The sequence below is a fragment of the Pongo pygmaeus genome, chromosome 15, assembly GCF_028885625.2.
Source record: "Pongo pygmaeus isolate AG05252 chromosome 15, NHGRI_mPonPyg2-v2.0_pri, whole genome shotgun sequence".
In the NCBI taxonomy this organism is placed as follows: domain Eukaryota; kingdom Metazoa; phylum Chordata; class Mammalia; order Primates; family Hominidae; genus Pongo; species Pongo pygmaeus.
Window position 1 is genome coordinate 51,630,364 of NC_072388.2, and position 26,042 is coordinate 51,656,405.

Below are 26,042 nucleotides of genomic sequence, written 5' to 3' on the forward strand. Positions count from 1 at the left end.
GCTGGCAGTCTTGTGAGACGATCAGATCACACAGAGAAGTCATTAACACAGAGGTGAGCCCTAATGAATGGCTCAGAGTCCCCAAATGAGGCTGCCCCTTGGGTCACTGTTCTCTACAGGCAGAAGTAGGAAGAAGAGTTATCTAAGGTAACAGAGAAGAAAGGATCGGAGCTGAGAAAAGAATCAGATTAGTTAGGCGAGCCAAAAAAAAAAAAAGAAAGAAATAAACTATTTCAAGAAAGAAAGGTTGGTCAACAGTATCAAATGACATAGAAAAGTTCAGGAAAATAGTGACTGGCAAAAGTTACTCTTAACCTTGCAGAGGACAATTCTAAAGCTGATGGAAAACAGATTTCCAAGAGTTAAAGAAGAAAAAGGGAGGTTTGCCAGGGAAAGGAAAGCAAGAAATAAGATGGTAATTTGGAGGTGCACCAGAAACAAAGACACTTTTCAAAGCAAAGAAGACCTAAGCATGAGTAAAGACTATGAAAAATGTAAGGGGGATTTAGATTGATTCGTGGTTATCAGGAAGAACAAAGGAAAAAAAAGAAAAGAAAATATAAGAGGAAATATTTGTTTAAAAGATTCTTCATTGGGATAATTCCAAATATCCAGGAGGAAATAGGAAAAGCCCTTGCCAAGCTAGAAGAAATACACATCGATTTTCAAGATTGGGTTGTTGGAAGGCTTTAACCATCTTATAAAAGTAGAAAGGCCCAAGAGGCTAGAGTAAGTTGATCACAAATGTATTTAAACAAATACTGTCAATATTAGTCAATGAGAGGGTGGGGCTGCTTGAGTTATTGTGCTGATCGGATGGAAGCCCTTCCCAGGTCAGATCTGGGCCAGGATGTAAGAAAGGAAGGATGTGATTGAGATTAGTTTCAGTATAACTAGGGCAGAGAGTCAGAGGCTGTAGAGAAACCAGTGGTGACAGCACAGAGGTGCATTTGCCAGCGTAGAAGTGCTGCTGCCACTTGTGAGAGTCACTGGAAATCCACAGGCCAAGAAGCCAGTCCTCACAGCTGCCTTCATGCTACAATGACTGATCAGCATTTCCTTGTTAATAAACATGTAGGCTTCTCCCTGATTTTTAGTGTTATTTATTGTCTAGTTGGTTCCTCCTAGTTTTGGGTGGCAGGTAAACTGCTGACTCTCAAACCCATTCTGAGAAATGTTCCCTATCCTTTGTTCTTTGTAACACAATGTCCTCTTTAAATGCATAAACCCTCTGTTCTTTCCCAGGAGTTGCAATTCCACTAAAAGAGCCAAACCAGAAAGTCATCTAAAATTTCAACTGCCCTAGGGCCAACTCAGTCCACCTTGGAAGGACACAAATGCATTTTATCTACTAGCTCTTGAGAGGGTGCCTCAGGTGACAGAGAACAGAACAGCAGCTGAACATTGCCATCTGGTGCCTGGGAGGTGTCAGTGTATAAACCTTTCCTCTCTCTTGAGCTAAATTCAACAAATAATTCATTAAGAATTTAGGCCTGGTGTAGTGGCTCTTAAGCCTGTAATCCCAGCACTTTGGGAGGCCGGGTGGGCGGGGCGGAGTGGGGGGCGGACCACCGGCATCCAGGAGTTTGAGATCAGCCTGGCCAACATGGTAAGACCCCGTCTCCACCAAAAATGCAAAAAATTATCTGGGCGTGGTGGTGTTCCCCTGTAGTCCCAGCTACCTGGGAGACCAAGGTGGGAGGATTGCTTGAGCCCAGGAGGTGAAAGCTGCAGTGAGCTGTGATCGTGTCACTGTACTCTAGCCTGAGTAACAGAGTGGGACTCTGTCTCAAAAAAAAAAAAAAAAAAAAAAAGAAAGAAAGAAAAGAAAAGGGAGAATTTAGGCCGGGTATGATGGCTCATGCCTCTATCCCAGTGCTTTGGTTTGGGAGGCCAAGGTGCAAGGATCACTTGAGGCCAGGAGTTCAGACCAGCCTGGGCAAGAGAGCAAGATGCTGTCTCTAAAATAAAGCAAAACAAATACAAGAATTTAGTAAGCAAATGCAAATGTGTCCCTACACCTATTAAAAGATATACTCTTGACCAGGGGTGGTGGCTCAGGCTTGTAATCCCAGCACTTTGAGAAGCCAAGTCAGGTGGATTGCTTGAGCCCAGGAGTTCAAAACCAGCCTAGGCAACATGAGGAGAACCCCTCTCTCTCTAAAAAATTTTTAAAACTTAGCCGGGCATGGTAGCATGCATATGTTATCCTAGCTACTTGGAATGCTGCAGTGGGAGGATCACTTGAGTCTGAGTCTGGGAGGTCGAGGCTGCAGTGAGCCATAATTGCACCACTGTACTCCAGCCTGGGTGACAGAGCGAGACCCTGTGTCAAAAAAAAAAAAAAAAAAAAAAAAGATAACTCTTCATTTTTAGGTTCCATATCATTTCTATCACCATATAAACAGACTCTACTGCTTTCCATTTAAATACATAAAGAAACAAGTCTCTCTTGATAACACATCTCCCTATATTTTTACTTCTGTGGTCCCTTTAAACACAAAACCACTCAAATGAAAGGCCTGTATGTAATAGCTTTGCTTTCTCAATTTTCGATTACTTTAAAACTCACCCCCACATTTGCATCTGAAGAAAACATGTCACCTCAAAATATGCTTCTTTTTTTTCACATCTGAATGAATCAAAACTGGCTCTTTGACATAAAAATTATTTTTGAGCTAAAGGCAATTAAGACGCAGCAGAGGAAAAGCTCTCTCTATCCAACCTCCTTTTCTGCCTAAAGCCAGGCTATAAATTCTCCTTTGCTGGAGACCACTCTAGACTCTTACCAACCCAAACATGGCACCAGAGAGATTTGCAAACAAATTTTATTCTGTTAGTTTCCTCCAATATATTTACCTTTCCTTAGAAGTCTAAAATTGCTTTTCTTTGTCCGTTCTCTACAAATGTATTGTTCTTTGTTGAAGATGCTGTTTATGCTGTATAAGCCATTGATCTGAATTACTTTTCATTGAAATTTCTCCCAGATGATGTGTGCTGTATGCATTAAGTTGTTTGTTTTTCTTTTGTTAATCTGTCTTTTGTTATAGGCATCCCAGCTAAGAACTACGAGGGGTTGAGGGAAAGTTATTTTTCCTCCCCAATACTTCTGTTTCTATCACTCCACTCAGTCAGTTTTTTAATGTCACCAATAATCCTCATGTGGCAAAAGAAATGGTGCCCTTTCCATCCTTTTCTTCGAATTCTCTCAGCCGCTTGCCCACTCTCTCTTTCTGAACACACACTCCTCTTGGAGTCTGGACATTGCCGTCTCTGAACTTTTCCTCTACCTCTCTGTTCTCATTTTTCAGACTTCCTTGCTGGCTCCTCCTCTAGCTGATCTCTGAAGTCAGCATGCTATAGTACGTCTTTTCTTCTCTACACACATTCCCTCTCCAGCTGATCTCCTCATACCTTGAGGCTTAAAATACTATCTCTCTGTTGATGATTTCCAAACCTGTAGCCCAGACCTGTCCTTGAAGCTCCAGACCTGTAGATCCATATGTAGTAGGCACTTCAAACTGAAGTGTGCAGTGTGAGACTCTGGACTTTTCCTCCAATATCTACTTCTGCCCCAGTATTTTTTTTATCTCATCAGATAATATCACCATTCAACCCATTTGCTCAACTTACAAACTAGGAGTCAACCTTGATTTTCCACTTTCCTTCACTGCCCGTCTGCAATGACTAGTTTAACACTACATCCTGTTGGTCTGTCTCTAAAACAGATCCCAAATTGATCCGCTTTTCTCCACCTCCACCACCCCACCCTAATCTTAGCTACTGTCTTCTCTCTTATATTATTTATTCAGTAGCCTCCTAAGTGGCCTGTCTGATCTTTCCCCCTCCAATCCATTTCTCTACACAGCAGCCAGAGTGATCCTTTAAATCTGTAAATCACAACATTTACTCTTCTCTTAATAACATCAGTAGCTTTCCATCACACTTAGAATAGAATCCAAACTCCTTATCATGGCTTGAAAGGCCTCACAGGATCTGGCCCGTCTACCTTGCTGACCTCTTGCTCACTGTATCCAGTCATTCAGGACTCCTTACTTTTCTATCTTAGCACATACCATTCCCTTTGCCCCCAGGCTTTTCCCTGCCACTTCTTGCGGCTCTATGTTTCTCAGCCCCAGTATCATCCCTCAGCAAGTCTTTTCCTGGCCAGGCAGTCTGTAGTAGCCTTTACCACACTGCATCCCCACTACTTTCTATTTCCTCATTTACTTTTGTTCTTCTATAAAACTTATCAAGAATTCAAAATTATCACATTTGTTTGTTAGCTTATGATATCGTTGGCTCTGTGTCCCCACCCAAATCTCATCTCAAATTGTAATCCCCATGTGTCCCGGAGGGAAGTGATTGGATCAAGGGGGTGGTTTTCCCCATGCTGTTGTCATGATGGGGAATGAGTTTTCAGGAGATCTGATGATATTATAAGTGTCTGGCATTTCCCCTGCTTGCACTCACTCTCTCTCCTGCCACTGTGTGAAGGGGAATGTGTTTGCTTCCCCTTCTGCATGATTTTAAGTTTTCTGAGGCTTCCCAGCCATGTGGAACTATGAGTTCATTGAAGCTCTTTTCTTTATAAATTACCCAGTCTCAAGTATTTCTTTATAGCAGTGTGAAAACGGACTAATACAGCATATTTGTCTTCGTCCCAGCCAGGCTCCTTTTCTACCATTATAAGATCTCCTTGAAGGGAAAGACTTTCCAGTTCCATGCACTGGCACCATTCCAGCTCCGTGGGCACAATTCATGTCATGATCATGTGAATACGGGTCCCTTAGGCTCCCAGTCTTGGTCTACTTTGTTCACAGCCATATCTCCCAAGCACCCAGCATAGTACCTGGCACATGGCTGTTGCTCAACAAAAATTTGACGAATGAAAGAACGAAAGGGTGCATATCTTGGATTCTATGCCACTAAGAAACTTAAACTCTTCAAGACTATTAGAACCAAGAGCATCAGCACGACATATAAATATTGATGTGCTTCTCAGCCCCACATGCTTATTTTGTAGTGTGCTCTGATCTTTGAGCTGTAACCAAATATATCAATCACATAGATCCTGTCCTCATCTTCCTCATAGACACTGTCCTTCAATCTTGTCTACTGTCTTTGATTAGTCAACCCTGGCCCTTTGCAACCTAGCCTCACTCCTCATTCTCCTATGACTTCATCTCCTATTTCCCATTGAAATTGAAGCCACAAGGGAATAACTCCCTTGATTTACTCTACCAAACCTTCCGGACTGTCAAAATCTACACAGGATGGTCTCTCTTCCTTTCCTGCCATTAGGCAGAAGAGGCGTTCATGTTCTTATCAAAGATTAATCCATCTGTGCCCACATCCCATTTCCTCCTATTCTCAATAGATTCTCCAGTGTTTTCTCCTGCATCTTTAAACTCTCTCCTTGACCCAGAGGCTTCTTATCTGCACTTAAATGTGCTCAAGTCTTTCCTATCATTTGAGAGGCTAGAGAAGAAGTCAGAAAGCCCTCCTTAGACTTTACTGTCTCCTTTGCTGTTGTCCTTCCCTTCATAGTCAAACTTCTCCAAAAAATTTTAAGCATTGTTTATACTTACTATCTCCATTTCCTCTTACTGTTTTACTATATTTAATTTTTTTATTTTTAATTTTTGTGGGTACATAGTAGGTGTATATATTTATGGGGTATGTGAGATATTTTGATACAGGCATGCAGTATGTAATGACAACATGGAAAATGAGGTATCTGTCTCCTCAAGCATTTATCCTTTGTGTTACAAACAATCCAATTATACTCTTTTAGCTATTCTTAAAATGTACAATTTAGTTATTATTGACTTTAGTCATGCTGTTGTGCTGTCAAATAGTAGGTCTCATTCATTCATCTTTTTTTTTTTTTTTCTTTTTTTGAGATAGAGTCTCACTCTGTTGCCCTGGAGAGCAGTGGAACAACTCTGGCTCACTGCAATCTCAGTCTCCTGGGCTCAAGCCATGCTGCCACCTAAGCTTCTTGAGTAGCTGGAACCACGGTGCACACCATCATGCCTGGCTAATTTTTTGTAGAGATGGGGTTTCACCATGTTGCCCAGGTTTGTCTTGAACCCCTGAGCTCAAGTAATCCACCCATCTTGGCCTCCCAAAGTGCTGAGATATAGGCGTGAGCCACCGCTCCTGGCCTTCTCCATTCTTTCTATTTTTTGTGTGCCCATTAACTATCTCCACCTCCCCTCTCACCAACCCCGCAACCCCAGCCACTACCCTTCCCAGTCTCTGGTAACAAACCTTCTATCCATGGACTCTGTGTCCATGAGTTCAATTGTTTTGATTTTTGTATCCCACAAGTAAGTGAGAACATGCAACGTTTGTCTTTCTACGCCTGGCTTATTTCACTTAAGATAATGACCTCCAGTTCCATCCATATTATTGCAAATGACAGGATCTCATTCTTTTTTTTTATGGTTGAATAGTACTCCATTGTGCATATGTACCACCTTTTCTTTATCCACGCCTCTGTTGATGGACACTTAGGTTGCTTCCAAATCTTGTCTTTTGTGAACAGTGCTGCAACAAACACAGGATTCTGCAGACATCTATTCAATATACTGATTGCCTTTCTTTTGGGTATATACCCAGCAGTGGGATTACTGGATCATACAGTAGCTCTATTTTTAGTTTTTGGAGGAACCTCCAAACTGTTCTCCATAGTGGTTGTACTAATTTACATTCCCACCCAGAGTGTACGAGGGTTCCCTTTTCTCCACATTTCACCAGCATTTGTTTTTGCTTGTCTTTTGGATATAAGCCATTTTAACTGGGGTGAGATGATACTATAGTTTTGATTTGTATTTCTCTGATGCTCAGTGATATTGAGCACCTTTTCATATGCCTGTTTGATATTTGTATATCTTCTTTTGAGAAATGTCTATTCAAATTTTTTGCCTGTTTTTTGATTGGGTTATTAGTTTTTTCCTATAGAGTTGTTTGAGCTGCTTTTATATTCTAGTTATTAATCCCTTGTCAGAAGGGTAGTTTGCAAATATTTTCTCCCATTCAGTGAGTTGTCTGTTGATTGTTTCCTTTGCTGTGCAGAAGCTTTTGAACTTGATGTGATACCATTTGTCCATTTTTGCTCTGGTTGCTTGTGCCTGTGGGGTATTTCTTAAAAAAATTTTGCCCAGACAATTGTCCTGGAGAGTTTACACAATGTTTTCTTGTCATAGTTTCATAGTATGAGGCCTTATATGTAAGTCTTTTTTTTTTTTTTTTGAGACAGAGTCTTGCTCTGTCACCCAAGCTGGAGTACAGTGGTATAATCTTGGCTCACTGCAACATCTGCCTCCTGGGTTCAAGTGATTCTTGTGTCTCAGCCTCCTGAGTAGCTGGGATTACAGGTGTGCACCACCACAATTGGCTAATTTTTGTATTTTTGATAGAGATGGGGTTTTGCTATTTTGGCCAGCCTGGTCTCAAACTTCTGGCCTCAAGCAAACCTCCTGCCTTGGCCTCCCAAAGTGCTGGGAGTACTGGTGTGAGCCACCACGCCTGACCAGATTTAAGTCTTTAATCCATTTTGATATGATTTTTGTATATGGTGAGAGACAGGGGTCTAGTTTTTCTGCATATGGATATTCACTTTTCCAAGGATTATTGAAGAGACTATCTTTTCCCCAATGTATGTTCTTGGCACCTTTGTCAAAAATGAGTTCACTGTAATGTGTGAATTTGTTTCTGGGTTCTCTATTCTGTTCCATTGGTCTATGTGTCTGTTTTTATGCCAGTACCATGCTATTTTGGTTACTATAGCTCTGTATAATAATTTGAAGTCAGGTAATGTGACTCCTCCAGTTTTGTTCTTTTTGCTTAGGATAGATTTGGCTATTCTGTGTCTGTTGTTCCACATAAGTTTTAGGATTTTTTTTTCTATTTCTGTGAAGAATGTCATTGGTATTTTGATAGGGATTGCATTAAATCTGTAGGTGGCTTTGGGTAGTATGGACATTTTATTTTATTTATTTTTTTGAGATGGAGTCTTGCTCTGTCACCCAGACTGAAGTGTGTAGTGGCATGATCTCGGCTCACTGCAACCTCCGCCTCCCGGGTTCAAGCAATTCTCCTCTCTCAGCCTCCCAAGTAGCTGGGACTACAGGCACCTGCCACCATGCCCAGCTACTTTTTGTATTTTCAGTAGAGACAAGGTTTCATCATATTGGTCAGGCTGGTCTCGAACTCCTGACCTTAGGTGATCCACCCGCCTCAGCCTCCCAAAGTGTTGGGATTACAGGCGTGAGCCACTGTGCCTGGCCAGACATTTCAATGTTGTTTTTTTTTCCATTCCATTCCATGAACACCATTTTTTGGTGTCCTCTTCAATTTCTTTATTCAGTGTTTTATAGTTTTCATTATAGAGAACTTTCACTTCTTTGGTCAAGTTAATTTCTAGGTATTTAATTTCATTTGTGGCTATTATAAATGGGATTTCTTGATTTCTTTTTCAGATTACTCACTGTTGGCATGTAGAAGTGCTCCTGATTTTTGTGTGTTGATTTTATATCCTATAACTTTACTGAATTTATCATTTCTAATAGTTTTTTGGTAGAGTCTTTAGGTTTTTCTAAATATAAGATTATATCATCTGCAAACAAGGATAATTTGACTTCTCCGATGCCAATTTGGATGCCTTTTATTTCTTCTCTTATTGGGTTGCTCTAGCTAGGACTTCCAGTATGATGTTGAATAACAGTGGTGACAGTGGGCATTCTTGTTGTGTTCCACATCTTAGAGGAAAGGCTTTCAGTTGTTCCCCATTCAGTGTGATACTAGCTGTGGGTCTATTGTATATGGCTTTTATTATGTTGAGGTATGTTTCTTCTATATATAGCTTTTTAAGGGTTTTTATCGGGAAAGGATGTTAAATTGTATCAAATGCTCTTTCAGCATCAATTGAAATGATCATATAGTTTTTATCCTTCGTTCTGTTGATGTGGTGAGTCACATTTATTGATCTGTATATGCTGAATCATCTTTGCATCCCATGGATAAATTCTAGTTAGTCATGATGAATGATTTTTAAAATGTATTGTTGAATTCTCTTTGCTAGTATTTTGTTGAGGATTTTTGCATCAATGTCTGTCAGAGATACTGGCCTGTAGTTTTCTTTTTTTGTTGTGTCTTTGTCTGGTTTTGGTATCAGGGTAACACCGGCCTCATAGAATGAGTCTGGCAGTATTCCCTCCTCTTCTATTTTTCAGAATACTTAGATTAGGATTGATATTAGTTTTTCTTTAAATGTTTGGTAGAATTCAGCCGTGAAGTCACTGGGTCCCAGGCTTTTCTTTACTGAGATACTTTTTATTATGGCTTTGATCTCATTACTTGTTATTTGTCTGTTCAGGTTTTAGATTTCTTTATGTTTCAATCCTGGTAGGTTGTATGTATCTAGATATGTGTCCATTTCTTCTAGCTTTTTCAATTTATTGGCATATAGTTGCTCAAAATAGCCACTCATGATCCTTTGAAATTCTGTAGTATCAGTTGTAATGTCTCCTTTTTCGCCTCTGATTTTTTGTTTGGCTCTTCTCTCTGTTTTTCTTAGTCTGTCGATTTACTTTAACTTTTCAAAGCATCAGCTTTTTGTTTCATTGATCCTTTGCAGTGTTTTCTTCATTTAAAAATTATTTATTTCTGCTCTGATCTTTATTTAGTTTCTTCTACTAGTTTTGGTTTGTTTTGCTCTTGCTTTCCTAATTCTTTGAGGTGCATTGCTAGATTGTTTATCTGAAGTTTTTCTTTTTTTTCATGTATGCATTAATAGGTATAAACTTCCCTCTTAGTACTGCTTTCACTATATTCCATAGGTTTTAGTATGTTGTGTTTCCATTATCATTTGTTTCAAGAAAATGTTCAATTTTCTTAATTTCTTCATTGACCTACTGGTAATTCTGGAGCATATTGTTTAATTTTCATGTGTTTCCATAGTTTCCAAAATTCTTCTTGTTATTGATTTCTAGTTTTATGTCTTTGTGGTCAGAGAATATGCTTGATATTATTTTAATGTTTTGAATATTTTAAGACTTGTTTTTGTTTTTGAGACAGAGTCTCACTCTGTTGCCCATGCTGGAGTACAGTGGCATGATCTTGGCTTGCTGCAACCTCTGCCTCCTGGGTTCAAGTGATTCTCCTGCCTCAGCCTCCCAAGTAGCTGGGATTACAGGCATGCACCACCATGTCCAGCTAATTTTTTGTATTTTTAGTAGAGATGGGGTTTCACCATGTTGGCCAGACTGGTCTTGAACTCCTGACCTCAAGTAATCGGCCTGCCTTGGACTCCCAAAGTGCTGGGATTACAGGCGTGAGCCACCGCATCCAGCCTAAGACTTGTTTTTTTGATCTAATGTATGGTCTAACCTTAAGAATGATTAATGTGCTGAGGAAAACAATGTGTATTCTGCAGCCATTGGATGAAATGCTCCGTAAATATCTATTTGATCCATTTGGTCTATAGTGCAGATTAAGTCTGATGTTTTCTTTGTTGATTTTCTGTTGGGATGATCTAGCCAATGCTGAAGGCGGGGTATTGAAGTCCAGCTATTATTATATTGGGGTCTATCTCTCTTTTTAGCTCTGATAATATTTCCTTTATATATGAGTACTCTAGTGTTGGGTGCATAGATATTTACACTTGTTATATTCTCTTGCTGAATTGACCTCTTTATTATTACATAGTGACCTCATTTGTCTCTTCATATAGTTTTTGTCTTGAAATCTATTTTGTCTGATGTAACTATAGGTACTCCTGCTCTTTTTGGTTTCCATTGGCATGGAATATCTTTTTCCCTTTCTTCATCAGTCTATGTGTGCCTTTATAGGTAAAGTGTGTTTCTTGTAGGCAACACATCAATGAGTCTCGTTTTTTTATTTATTCAGCTACTCTGTGTCTTCTGATTGGAGAGTTTAGTCCATTTACATTCCCTGTTACTACTGATAAGTAAGACTCACTCCTGCCATTTTGTTATTTGTTTTCTGGTTGTTTTGTGGTCTTCTGTTCCTTCTTTTTTTCCTTCTTGTCTTTCTTTAGTGAAGGTAATTTTCTCTGGAGATATGATTTAGTTTCTTACTTTTTATTTTTTGTGTATTCGTTGTATCCTTTTTGGTTTGAGGGTTACCATGAGGCTTGCAAATACTATCTGATAACCCATTATTTTCAGCTGATAACAACCTAACACTGTTAGCATAAGCAAACAAACAAGCAAAAAGAAAACTAATAAAAGCTCTATCCCTTAATTGCATCCCCCCACTTTTTAATTTTTGTTGTTTCTATTTATATCTTATTGTACTGTCTATGCCTTGAAACATTGTAGTTCTTGTTTTTAACTAATTCATTATTTGGTCTTTCTACTTGAGATAAGAATAGTTTATGTATCACAGTTACAGTGTTATAACTTTCTGTGTTTCTCTTTTTTTTTTTTTTTTTTTTTGAGCTGGAGTCTCGCTCTGTCACCCAGGCTGGAGTGCAGTGTCATCATCTTGGCTCACTGCAAGCTCCGCCTCCCGGGTTCACGCCATTCTCCTGCCTCAGCCTCTGGAATAGCTGGGACTACAGGTGCCCACCACCACACCCGGCTAATTTTTTGTAATTTTTAGTAGAGACGGGGTTTCACCGTGTTAGCCAGGATGGTCTCAATCTCCTGACCTCGTGATCCACCCACCTCGGCCTCCCAAAGTGCTGGGATTACAGGCGTGAGCCACCACGCCCAGCGTCTTTCTGTGTTTTTCTATGTGCTTATTATTACCAGTGAGTTTTGTACCTTCCAGTGATTTCATATTGCTCATTAATGTCCTTTTCTTTTTGATGGAAGAACTCCCTTTAACATTTATTGTAGAACAGGTTTAGTGTTGATGAAATCCCTCAGCTTTGTTTGTCTGGGAAAGTCTTTATTTCTCCTTCATGCTTGAAGGATATTTTCACTGGATATACTATTCTAAGGTAAAGTTTTATTCCTTCAGCACTTTAAATATGTCATGCCACTCTATCCTGGCCTGCAATGTTTCCACTGAAAAGTCTGCTGCCAGATGTATTGGAATTCCATTGTATGTTATTTATTTCTCTTCTCTTGTTGCTTTTAGAATACTTTCTCTATCCTTGATCTTTGGAAGTTTCATTATTAAATGATTTGAAGTAATCTTCTTTAGGGTAAATCTGCTTGGTGTTCTAGAACCTCTTATACTTAGATATTGATATCTTTCCCTAGGTTTGGGAAATTCTCTGTTATTATCCCTTTGAATAAGCTTTCTACCTCTATCTCTTTCTCTTCCTCCTCTTTAAGGCCAATAACTCTTAGATTTGCCCCTTTGAGGCTATTTTCTAGATCCTGTGGGTGGGCTTCATTGTTCTTTATTCTTTTTTCTTTTGTCTGCTCTGACAGTATATTTTCAAATAGCCTGTCTTCAGGCTCACTAATTCTTTCTTCTGCTTGATCAAGTCTACTATTAAAAGACTCTGATACATTCTTCAGTACGCCAATTGCATTTTTCAGCTCCAGAATTTCTGCTTGATTCTTTTTAATTATTTCAATCTCTGTAAATTTATTTGATAGAATTCTGAATTGCTTCTCTGTGTTATCTTGAATTTATTTGAGTTTCCTCAAAACAGCTATTTTGAATTTTCTGTCTGAAATGCCATATATTTATTTCTGTTTCTCCAGGATCAGTCCCTGGTGCCTTATTTAGTTCACTTGGTAAGGTCGTGTTTCCCTGGAATATCTTGATCCTTGTAGATATTCGTCTGTGCCTAGGCATTGAAGAATTAGGTATTTATTGTAGTCTTCACTGTCTGGGCTTGTTTGTACCCATCCTTCTTGGGAAAGCTTTCCAGATATTTGAAAAGACTTCAGTGTTGTGATCTAAGCTGCATCTGCTTTAGGGGGCACCTCAAGGTCAGCAATGCTGTGGTTCTTGCAGACTTGTACATGTACCATGTTGATGGTCTTTGATAAGATCTGGGAGAATTATCTGGATTTCCAGGCATAGACTCTTGTTCTCTTCCCTTATTTTCTCCCAAACAAATGGAGTCTCTATCTCTCTGTCCTGAGCCACCTGATGCTGGAGGTGGAGTTACACAAGCACCCCTGTGGCCACCATCACTATGACTGTTTGGGTCAGACCTAAAGCCTGCAATGCGCTTGGTCTTACCCAAGGCCTGCTGTAATCACTCCCTGACTACTGACTGCATTTGCTCAAGACCTTGGGGCTCTACAATAAGCAGGTGGCAAAGCTAACTAGGCCTGTGTCCTTCCCTTCATGGTGGTGAGTTAGCCCAGTCTCAGGGCAGGTCCAGTGGTGCCATCTAGGAACCAGAGATTAGAGTCAAAAACCTTGGAAGTCTACCTGGCGTTCTATTATACTGTAGTTGAGCTGACACTCAAACCACAGATGCAGTCTTCCCACTCTTCCCTCTCTTCCCTCCTGTTTTCCAAAGGCAGAGGAGCCTCACCCTGTGGCCACCACCACCACAGGCCCACGAGGAGTACTGCCAGACTACTGAGGGTATTCTCTTACGGTACAAGGGCCCTTCAGTCATCTTGTGGTGAAAACTACCTGGCCTGAGGTTCATCATTCAGGGCAGTGAGCTCCCCTCTGGCCCAGGGCAGGTCCAGAAATAATTTCCAAGAGCCAAGTTTTAGAATCAGGGACCCCAAGAACCTACTTGGTACCCTACTATACTGTGGCCGAGCAAGTCCCCTTTACTTTTCCCTCTGCTTTTGTCAAGAAGAAGGAGTCTCGCCCATAACCACCACAGCCAGGAATGTCCTGAGTCTCACCTGAAGCCAGCAAATCTCAGAGGCTCACCCAAGGCTCTCAACATAGTACTTGGGTAGTGCTGCTGGTTATTCAGGGATCAAGTGCTCTTCAGTTAGCAGGTGATGAATTCTGTCAGGACTGGGTCCTTTTCTTCAAGGCAGCAGGTTCTCTTCTGGCCCAAGACATGTCTAGAAATGTCATCTGGGAACTAAGTCCTAGGAAGAGGGCTTCACAACTCTGACTGGTTCCCTCTCCTGCTGTGGCTGAGCTGTTATTCAAGATGCAGGACAAAATTCTCAACACTCTTCCCTCCCCTCTCCTCAAGTGGAAGGAAGATGTCTCTTTTGGAGCTGTGAACCGTGCAGCCTGGTGTGAGGGGAGGGGTGATGCCAGCATTCCATTAGATGCCCAGGCTGGTGTCTCAGTAGGTTGCATCACCACATCTAGTGGTTCTGGGCCCAGTTTAGCACTAGCACTCACGTAAAAGTTGCAGTTCTTGTGGCCTAGACTGCATTTCCAGTTTATTAAGAGCCCAAAACACTTTAGCTTGTGGTGGTGTTTGCAGGGATTGGCAATTCCCCTCCGGCTAAGGCTGATTTAAATGCTCCCTCTGTAGGTGGGCATCAGCTGAGTTTGGTCCAGTTTTCCTTTCTGAATTTTAGTTTTTATAAAGGTGTTTTCTTGTATAAATAGTTGTTAAATTTGTGTCCTTGTGGGGTTGAAGGGGGCAGGGAGGATGATCAGTGGATACATTTATTCCACCATCTTGCTCCACTGTCTTATGATTGAACTCATTTCTTCATTGTTTATACCTCCTTACTCCACTGAAATGACTCATGTTGTGGTTTAAATTATCTCCATGCCACTAAATTCAAAGGACATTTTAAATCCTCATCTTTCTTGATTTCTTGGCAGTTTTTGATACTGGTAAACACTTCCTCCTTGCAACATTTCTCTTGCCTTCTGTGTCACCATATTTTCCTGGTTCTACTTTGCTTCTTCTCAGACTCCTTTGCTGGGTTATCTTTATCATCATGATCGTGATTAGGTAGAGTCTTTGAGGCTCTATCTGAATATCTTTCTCTTATTCAAGGATCTCCTTCTAGGAGTTTCATCCATCACAAAATCCCGTTGTTACACTGAAGAAACAGTGTCTGTCCCACCCACTCTCCTTCTCTTGTTTTTTATTTGTTTGTTTGCTTTTGTCTTGAGGCAGGGTCTCACTCTATTGCCCAGGCTAGAGTGCAATGGTGTGATCACAACTCACTGCAGCCTCAACCTCCTGAGCCCAAGCAATCCTTCTACCTCAGCCTCCAAAGTATCTGGGACCACAGGCCTGTGCCACCATACCCAGCTAATTTTTAAATTTTTTGTAGAGATGGGGTCTCCTACATTGCCCAGGCTTGTCTCAAACTCCTGGGCTCAAGCAATCCTCCCCAGTCAGCCTCCCAAAGTGTTGGGATTACAGATGTGAGTCACTGTGCCCAGTGGCTTGTTTTATCCTTAACACTTACCAGTGTGTGGCACAAAATTAGACACCTGATAAGTGTGTGTTGAATGATTGACTGAATGAATGGCTAGTACCCTTTCATTTATGACTTGCTCAAGGATTATCTGATAAATTCTTAGGTTTTCAATCATCTTTGTGCCATCTACTTTTGACATATTTTTATTTTACATTTCTTCCAGTCTTCTCCTTCCTTTCATAAAGTTTACTTTTTTCATTTCATCTTTGGGACAATGGCATTCTCCATGTAATACCATAGAGTACTCTCCCTTAATTTTGTCTGAGTTTAGCTTTTAAAGTATATCCCTTCCTACCAAAACATTAATCTTAATATTCTAACTATAGGAAAGTCTCCTTTTATAATAGGACTTTGTATTTTCAAGCCACAATATTCCTTGACATCCATCCTTGAAGCCTATAAAGCCTTTAATAGCGGGCTTCCATTGCCCTTTTCACTTTTGAAGCAGGTGAACATATGAAAATATACTCAATAACTGTGCATTTCTGAGATTTAATCACTCCTCATAAATGTTTTTTTTTTAGTGTGTGAGAAAATGGAAAAGAAGGCACTTCCTCCCTTTCCCCATAACTTTAACTCTCTGTCCATTCATTGCCTGCAACAATGGGGGAGTTACTAATTTTATTGTTTAGAGCCCAGATTATTAGTTGGGATAGCGTTGCTAATCGGCAGGATTACTGTACCCTAAAGTTTGTGCCTATAGACAGTCTGTTGTCTTGTGGTAAGTATCCTATACCTGGGGCAGGCTCAACACCTTCCTCCCTTCCACTCCCTGTGGCTTCCAGGGTCTCAAGACCCTTTTATTTTTGGGCAAAAGAAATGAGATCTTGCCTGCACTTTCAGCAGAAACTACATTCTCCAATCCAGGTAGGGACCACTTCCCTCTTTGTGGGAGTATCAAGTGCTTGCTCAGCTATTAATGAAGTAGAACGTTGTTTTGCATTTTGGGTTTTCTTTTCATGTGGCTAGAGCCAATTGAGTAGGAAGGATGCTTGGCAGTGCAGGATCTGGGCATTTCTGGGTCTCTTGTTTTAATATGCTCAAAATAAGAGTATAAACTTTAACCTCCAACCTCTAATAACACACTTGTTTCTTCAGGAACTCTGAATTGTAATTTCAGAGCTTATGCCATAAGGGTTTTGCTTCTTGGCAGAATCTTTAAAATAAATAATAGAAAAGTCTCAATAAGTCTTCCAGTCTGTCTCCTCCAAACCAGAACAGGATCATTTCCTACATTAGGTCCAGCTAATGTTTTATCTGATTTAATTTTTAATATTTTGGATGATGACTTTCACAATTTCCCTGAGGAGGCCCTTTCATAATTTAATATTTATCTTCCAGACAGGGAGTGTTTCCAGTAATCAACCTAAATTTTTAAATTTCATTTTGTTCTCTTGGAGATTAAATATTTCCTCTCTGTGAAAAGTTAAAATTTTCAAATATGTTATTAATATACCAAACAATTCCCCAGTATGCAATCTATTTCTTTAGTCTCTTCAAAGAAATTAATAGTTCTAACCATTTGTTGTTGTTCTTCAGAGATGGGGTCTTGTGATTTTGTCCAGGCTGGTCTTGAACCTTTGGGCTGAAGCTCAAGCAATCACCTAACCTTGGCCTCCTGAGTATCTGAGATTGCAGGTGGGAACCACCATGCCCGTTCCTAGCCATTTATTTCTATTGCTTTTCTGAATACAGATCATTTTCTTCTATCCTTTTATCATCTATATGAACTAAATTTTCTACTTGTGGTCTCCTTTTTTTAAAAAAAAAACTCTATTTTTAATTTTTTTGTGATAAAATGCACACAACATAAAATTTACCATTTTAACTTTTTTTGTTGTTTTAGCTTTTTACAATTGAAATTTTTAAACACTTACAAAAGCTGAAAAATACTATATTATTCAACTTGAACAATTATTAATATATGGCCAATATTTTAAAATTATTTTAACCTTCTTTCTTTTATTTTTTTGAGACAGGGTCTTGCTCTGTTGCCCAGGATGGAGTGCAGTAGCAGAATTACAGGATGGAGTGCAGCCTCAACCTCCCCGAGCTCAAGCGATTCTCCTGCCTTAGCCTCCCGAGTAGCTGCAACTACAGGCCCATGCCACCACGCCTGGTTGATTTTTGTACTTTCTATAGAGGGAGGATTTTGCCATGTTGCCCAGGCTGGTCTCAAACTCCTGAGTTTAAACAAACCACCTGCCTCGGCCTCCCAAAGTGCTGGGATTATAGGCGTGAGCCACCACGCCCAGCCAATAAGCATTTTAACCATTTTTAAATGTACATTTCAGTGGCATTAAGTACATTCACATTGTTGTGCCATCATCACCAGTCTCCATCTCCAGAGTCTTTCAACTTCCCAAACTGAAACTCTATTCTATTAAACTCTATTCTAGTAAAGTCTTCATTCTCCCAACCCCAGTTCCAGTGGAAAGTAGAAACACTATTCTATTTTCTGTTGCTATGAATTTGAGTATTTTAGGTACTTTGTCTAAGTTCATTCTTGTTTTTTCAAAAGAAATAACACTTCTGAACTGTAACATGTAGTAATTTTAGATGACAAAAATAACAATAACCTTATTACAGCTGTATTGATTCAAGGATGATATGAAAAATATTGAACAACTGGCATGACAGGGGCACTGGGCAATTGGAATGAAGCCTAGCCCAGTCAGAGTGGATGATTGATGGACCAGACCAGAGTGCACAGCTGCACAGCAACGCTTTATCTATTACATAACTCACCCCAATGCTGCTATTTGCTTTGTGGCATTTTTAGATATTTTCTTTTCATTTAATAGTTGTGCAGCTGGCTTTATTGGCTCACTGCATTTTTTGCAGACCTAGTGAAATTATAAATTCCTTAAAGTACTTGGGGGAGAGAAATACAATATATATATCTCTACATATGTCTACATATATCTCAAGGAGAATGCTGTCAGTGGCAAGCCACAGAAAACTCCATTGAAGTAGTCCCACGGATGACAGAATTGAAAACTTGGCATAAAAAAGCAGTTTGATCTATAAATTCTAACAGGAGTTAAAAGTTAGAATTTATGGTGATAAGCAAAAGAAACACATTTTTACAAAGGCTCCTAAGAGATAGTAGCCTGGGGGAAAGTCAGAGTATAATTTTCAAAGCTTGACTTTCATATAAATATATAGTGAACACATGTTAAAAATTTATTTAACTCATTAATGAGTAAAGCAGCAGAATGGTTCAGTTGATTCGAAGAGAATCTAGAAAGCTGATCTATAGGATTGGTGAAAAAGAAAATACTCCTGGAAGAAGATGGCAAAATTAGATATAAAACTGGTAAATGTCCTACAGGGCAATAAAGTCATAACTTTTGAGATTATCTTATTAACTGGACAAAAATCATTACCAGTTTTTTACAAGGTAATATTGAACTTTACAGAGTCCAGGCTCTAATCATCAGTAAATGATAAATCAAACAAGATTATATTTTCTAGAGAATCTAGAGTCTTAGGCAGGTGTGTTAGATAATGATCTATTATGATATTGAAAGGCCATACAGTACTTTCTATTTGCAAGTTTTGGACTTTTTTTTAAAAAAGAAGGTGTATAGAGGCCGGGCATGGTGGCTCACGCCTGTAATTCCAGCACTTTGGGAGGCCGAGGTGGGCGGATCATCTGAGGTCAGGAGTTTGACACCAGCCTGGCCAACATGGTGAAACCCCATCTCTACTAAAAATACAAAAATTAGCTGGCCGTGGTGACAGGCGCCTGTAATCCCAGCTACTCGGGAGGTTGAGGCAGGAGAATCGCTTGAAACCGAGAGGCAGTTGTTTCAGTGAGCCGGGATCGTGCCATTGCACTCCAGCCTGGGGGACAAGAGCGAGACTTAGTCTCAAAAAAAAAAAAAAAAAGGTGTATAGAAAACATGATTCCTCAAATTTCCCCACTATCATTACTGAAGACATGTTGCCTTGGTGGAAAATTCTTCCTACCAGAATGAAGTCCCTATAGGTTGGGAGAAGACCTGAATGGAGGCTGACCAAATTTTTTGTACCTCTAATCATGTTGGCCAGAAACTCCAGCATTAGATAGTTACAAAATCTAACCTTAGACAGTTATATTATCTGCCTTTCACAAGTCACGGCATCTAGATCTAACATTCGGGTACCAGATATAATTTCTTGCTATGCTACCAGTGCCATGGAAATACCGCAAAAACAGTGCTACAAACACCCATGTATCCTTGGCTTAGATTCACTAATTGTTAACATTTTATACATTTGTTTTTATCTCTTTTTTCACACTCCCATAAATTGTTTTCCTGAATCATTTGAACATTAGAGTATATATCATGAAATTTCACTTCTAAACACTATACTGTGTACTAAAAACAAGGACTTTGTTTTGTAGTGGATACTACAAAACTCTACCCAGATCCCCTTTCAGGAATGAAGAGCTCATTCTCCCGTATTTTTTGAAGTATCACCAGCAGACTGCCCTTAGCTTCTTTGGAGATTGTCTTGGCTGAAGAGACTCTGAGCCCAAGCTCACACCCCGCCTCCCCATCAGGGCCATCTGCATCCATCGACTGATGTGCAGGTCTAAAGGCCTGGGTTACTTTCTTACTCCAGAAACCTGAAGGGCCAGACCAGCTTCAGCTCCCCAAGGTGTCGGCTGAGGCCTTTCTTGAGTCTGCTTTGCAGCCCAGACTTTCTCTCTGCCCAATTCTGCCTGGCTTTCTTCCAGTCTCTTTCACAGGTGTTGATCCCAAGAGCATTTCCTCATAAAATCCATGCACAACAATCTCCATTTTACAGTCTGCTTCTCAGGAATCCCACCTGTGCATTTGGTGCCAGAAAGAGCTTGAAAGAGCTGAAACTATTACTGGTTTTAGTGAGTCATTCCAGAATCTTAGCATCATGACAATTAAAAAGATTTTCTCATGCTAGACTCAAAACTCTCCTGTTTCAACAGACTCTAAGATACATTAAATGAAAAAAGCAAGATACAGAATGTTGTATATCATGAGGTTCCATTTTCAAAAAACAAAATGGAGAAATACATTTACATATATGCTTACTTTTAATAGAATATCTTTGTAAGGAAATAAAAGAAGTATGTGACAGAGATTGCCTCTGGGAGAGAAGACTAGGGGCTTGGGAATAGAGGAAATAGAGGACTTTTTTTTTATTGTAAGCTCTTCAGTAATATTGTAATTTCTATCATGCACTGTATGACTGCCTTTTTTTTTTTTAAGGAATGTAGGAAACAGTAAAACAAAATGGTAGTGGTTGCTAATTCTGGGTGGTAGAAATGTAGGTTTTGTTGTATTTTTTGTAGTTTATAAAATTAAAATTTCAAAAAACCAAAAGGCTACTTAAAAAATTTTTTTTAGAGGCAGGGTCTTGCTCTGCTACCCAGGCTGAAGTGCAGTGGTGCAATCATAGCTCACTGCAGCCTCAAACTCCTGGGCTCAGGCAATCCTCCTGCTTCAGCCTCCCAAGTAGCTAGATCTACAGGTGCGCACCACCATACCTGGCTAATTTTTAATTTTTTTTGTAAAGACAGGGATCTCGATACATTGCCCAAGCTGGTCTCAAGTGATCCTCCCATCTTGTCCTCCCAAAGTGCTGGGATTACAGGCATAAGCCACCAGGCCCAGCCCCATCTGTTTAAACTTAATGTATTTCTTATTGTGAATGAACAGCCATCCTACTTATTAAAACACTTCATTTATCTGAAAATAATAATCAAATAATTTCTTGGGTTTTTTTTTTTTTTTTTTTTTTTTTTTTAATTTGAGATGGAGTCTCACTCTGTCATCCAGACTGGAGTGCAGCGGCACAATCTTGGCTCACTGCAACCTCTGCGTCCCAGGTTCAAGTGATTCTCCTGCCTCTGCCTCCTGAGCAGCTAGGATTATAGGCACCTGCCACCACGCCTGGCTAATTTTTGTATTTCTAATAGAGACGGAGTTTCATCAGGTTGGCCAAGCTGGTCTCGAACTCCTGACCTCAAGTGATCTGCCTGCCTCGGCCTCCTAGAGTGCTGGGATTACAGGTGTGAGCCACCGCACCTGGCCTTGAAAATAGTAATCAAATAATTTCTTAGCCTTTTCTTCTATAAGCTTAGAGAATGAGGATCAAATCAATAGAAAATAAAGTATTGCAACAAAAGTTTTAAGTATCTTAATTCCTTAATTTAAAGCAATAATTTATTGATTTGATCATCGTTGTCTTTTTTTTAGAACCTTAAGCACATTCATTATATCATTTCTTAGAGTATTTTTAGGTTCACAGCAAAATTTAGAGGAAAGTACAAAGATATCCCATATACCCTCCATCCCCACATATGCATAGATTTCCCCATTAGCAACATCCTCCACCAGAGTGCTACTTTTGTTACAACTGATGAATCTACATTGATACACAATTACCACCCAATGTTTATAGTTTACATTAGGGTTCACTCTTGGTGTTTTATATTCTATGGGTTTTGACAGATATATAATGACACATATCCACCATTATAGTATCATCCAGAGTATTTTCACTGTCCTAAAAATCCTCTGCATTCTGCCTGTTCATTCCTCCCTCCCAGCTCCTCCCCACTAACCTTTGGCAACCACTGATCTTTTTATTGTCTCCATAGTTTTGCCTTTTCCAGAATGTCATGCAGTTGAAATCATGATATGTAACCTTTTCAGATTAGCTTCTTTCCACCTTAGCCTCCAACCTTAGCCTCCTGAGTAGCTGGGACTACAGGTATGCACCACTGCATCTTGCTATTTTTTTTTTTTTATTATGTGTAGAGATGAGGTCTCACTATGTTGCCCAGGGTGGTCTCAGACTTCTAGGTTCAAGCAACCCACTTGCCTCAGCCTCCCAAAGTGCTGGGATTACAGGCATCTGTCACCACACCTGGCTTCCACGTGTTTTCACGGCATGATAGCTCATTTCTTTTTAGCACTGAATAATATGCCATTGTCTGGATATACCACAGTTTATTTATCCATTCACCTACTGAAGGACATCTTGGATACTTCCAAGTTTTGGCAATTATGAATAAAGGTACTATAAGCAACTGTGTTCAGGTTTTTGTGTGGACGTAGTCTTCAGCTCCCTTGGATAAATACCAAGGAGCTTGATTGTTGGATTGCATGGTAAGAGCATGTTTGGTGTCTGGAAGACACCAAACTGTCTTCCAGAGTCACCATTTTGCATTCCCACCAGCAGTGAATGAGAGTTCCTGTTGTTTCACACACTATATCTTTCCAAAGTATAATTATCGAAACTAGATATAATGCTGTCTACCAAAACCAAAAATCTAAATAATGCACAGAACAGAGCTGATTTTTTATTAATTTTCCACCTTGTAGGATCATGTTCAGCTAACGCTCAGTAACATTTTTATTTAATGTGAGCATAATCTGAAATTTTGATTCATCTGTTGGGATTTTCTTGATTAAGAAAGTAAACAAAGTCTTCAAAACCAAAGGCCTACTCTTAGCTTATTGCACAAGGCAGAGCAAAGAAAAGTACATCATCTGTGTGGGCAGGCAGAGGCATACGGAGAGAAAGTTCTGAGACAGGTAGGCACGTTCCTTTTTCAGAACTCACCATCACATCAGCCAGGCCTCCTCTCAAGGCCAAAAGGTGAGGGTGGAGGAGAGCTGTTATAGGGAGTAAATATATTAATACAGTAAAATATTAATAAATATTAAATTGTGTTCTATTATGTTATACTATAGTATATATTATTTTATATAATAGTTATATGTTATAATTATGTTGCATATTATATTTAATATGTTAAATTATAGTATGATAAATTATATTAATAAAATCAAATTGTATTTATATATGTATAATTATTAACATATTAACAATTATACATTTATATTAATTACTAATATATTAAATGAATTTATACAGAGAAAGCACTTAAAAGAGAGTTAGAAGCTGGGTATGGTGGCTCATGCCTGTAATTCCAACACTTTGGGAAGCTGAGGTGGGAAGATTGCTTGAGCCCAGGGGTTCGAGACCAGCCTGGGCAAAATAGGGAGGCCCTTATCTCTACAAAAAATTTAAAAATTACCTGGGCATGGTGGTGCATGCCTGTAGTCCCAGCCACTCAGGAGGCTGAGGTGGGAGGATTGCTGGAGCCCCGGAGATTGAGGCTGAAGTGAGCTGTAATCACACCACTGCACTCCAGTATGGACAATAGAGTGAGACCCTGTCTCAAAAAAAAAAAAAAAAAAAAAAAACAGAGTGCAAGAGCTAGGCATGTAGTATGCATTCAATAAATGTTGGGTATTCTTATTTATCTTTGTATCTCCAACACTTACTGATATGGTTTGGCTCTGTGTCCCCACCCAAATCTCCTCTTGACTTGTATTCCCATAATTCCCATGAGTTGTGAGAGGGACTTGGTGGGAGAGATAATCGAATCATGGGAGTGGTTTTGTCCATACTGTTCTTGTGATAGTAAATAAGTCTTACAAGATCTGATGGTTTTATAAGGGATTTCTGCTTTTGCTTCTCTCTCATTCTCTTTTGCTGCTGCCATGTAAGAAGTGCCTTTCACCTTCTGTCATGATTATGAGGCCTCCCCCGCCACATGGAACAGTGAGTCCATTAAACCTATTTTTCTTCCCAGTCTCGGGTATGTCTTTATCAGCAGCGTGAAGACAGACGAATACACTTACCATTGTGTAGCCATCTATTTAACTATTTATTTGCTAGGGGTAGATTGTTTCTTTTTTCTTTTCCTTTTTTTTTTTTTTTTGAGATAGATCTCACTCTGTCGCCCAGGCTGGAGTGCAGTGGCACGATCTCGGCTCACTGCAAGCTTCGCCTCCCGGGTTCACGCCATTCTCCTGCCTTAGCCTCCCGAGTAGCTGGGACTACAGGTGCCCGCCACCATGCCCAGCTAATTTTTTGTAATTTTACTAGACATGGGGTTTCATCGTGTTAGCCAGGATGGTCTCGATATCCTGACCTCGTGATCCACCTGCCTCGGCCTCCCAAAGTGCTGGGATTACAGGCCTGAGCCACCGCGTTTGGCCAGAGGGTAAATTGTTTCTTATCCACTCCTTTGGTTTCTATGAGAAAGGATTTTCCCAACAAACTCAACCTCTATTGGTGCCTCTTATTCCTCCCTATGGAGCTGGAGTGGGCCACTCAGCTGGTGAATATGGGAAAGGATCTTGAGGCTGGTGGTGGTAGAGGCATAGCCTGGCCCCATTGTTTTCTCCTCCCTTGGACACACATTCTGTTCTTCCTCTTGGGGTGACTTCCATGGGGGCCCATCCAGTGGGCATGTATGTAGCATTTCCAGCACAGTGGAGACTGGGTGAATGAGGCTGCCTGATTTGGGTTTTTATTGGGGATACGCGTGTTGCTGCACATCTAAGCCTCATTTTTCAAAAACTGTGTTGATTGTAAAACTGATATTTTGATCTCCATCTGATTCCTTCTGCCATATCTTAACTCTCAATTTGTTCTAAACCCAGTCAGGGAAAAGAGAAGTCTTAGTTATGGGTCCCCCACCTCAAACCTGAACATCATTTAACAAATCTTTTTGTGGTAAGTGTTGTGGAAAAGACAGTTGAGATCTGAAGCATGAAGCAGAGTAAATGCTAAGAAGATATGGTAAGAATTTCCAGGTTGAAGGAGGAAGGCCCTGTGGTAGGGGGACATGCACATGTGAGATCTTGAAGGCAGGCTGGGGAGCTGGATGCAGAGGAAGGAGGATATGCATCCAGTGGGGGCTGATGTAGGCAGAGGGGCCACATTTATCCTAAGTGCAGTGGAAAAGCCATGGGAGAACTTTGCATTGTGAATGATCACTTCGGCTGTTCTGAAGGAGACCAAAATGAATGTGGATAGACAAGTCAAATCTAGAGGATTTATTTATGATCTCTGTGTGGCTTGAACTGACAGCAGTAGATGTGAAGAGGACAGATTTGAGAGATATTTAGGAGGCCAACTGAACCAAACTTTGTGATGGATTGGATTGTGGGCAATAAGAAAGATGGAAATGTTACAGTAAGTCCTGGGTTTTCAGCTTGCATAACTCAGAGAATGGGAAGCACCATTCAATGATATCAGGAGCAAAGGAAGACCAGGTGTTGAGAGAGAAAGAACATGTGTTCAGTTCAGATATGTTGAGTCTGTGGTGCCTTTGAAACATCCAAGTGGAGAGAGAGAGAGAGAGAGAGAGAGAGATGATATATATATGATATGATATATATAGTAATATATATGATATATTGAGGCTGGTGGTGTTAGAAGGTGGTGAAATACATATATGACATATTACTATATATAGTATAAACTATTATATATATGCTAATTACACTATATTATTTACACTAAATATAATATATAATATACTATATATATAATATATATAAGCATATATATAGTGTAAATTAAAGACCAGGATGTAGTGAGATGACCTCGGGAGAAAATGTAGCTAGATGGAGATGAGATGGTGACCCAAGACTGAGCCACGGAGTTCTCTAACAAGTAGAGGTCAGATAGGGAGGAGTAACCCATATAACAGACTTAATAGAATCAGCCAGAGAGGTGAGAAGAAAGCAGGAGAGTGTGAAAGGCAAAACAAAGGATGTTTCCAGAGAATGTCTGTTGTACTGAATTGGATATCTAACAAATGGCTCTGCACCATCCATCCTAATCGTTATCCCTGTTTATGCAGGTTCTCAGAAATTGCTTTAC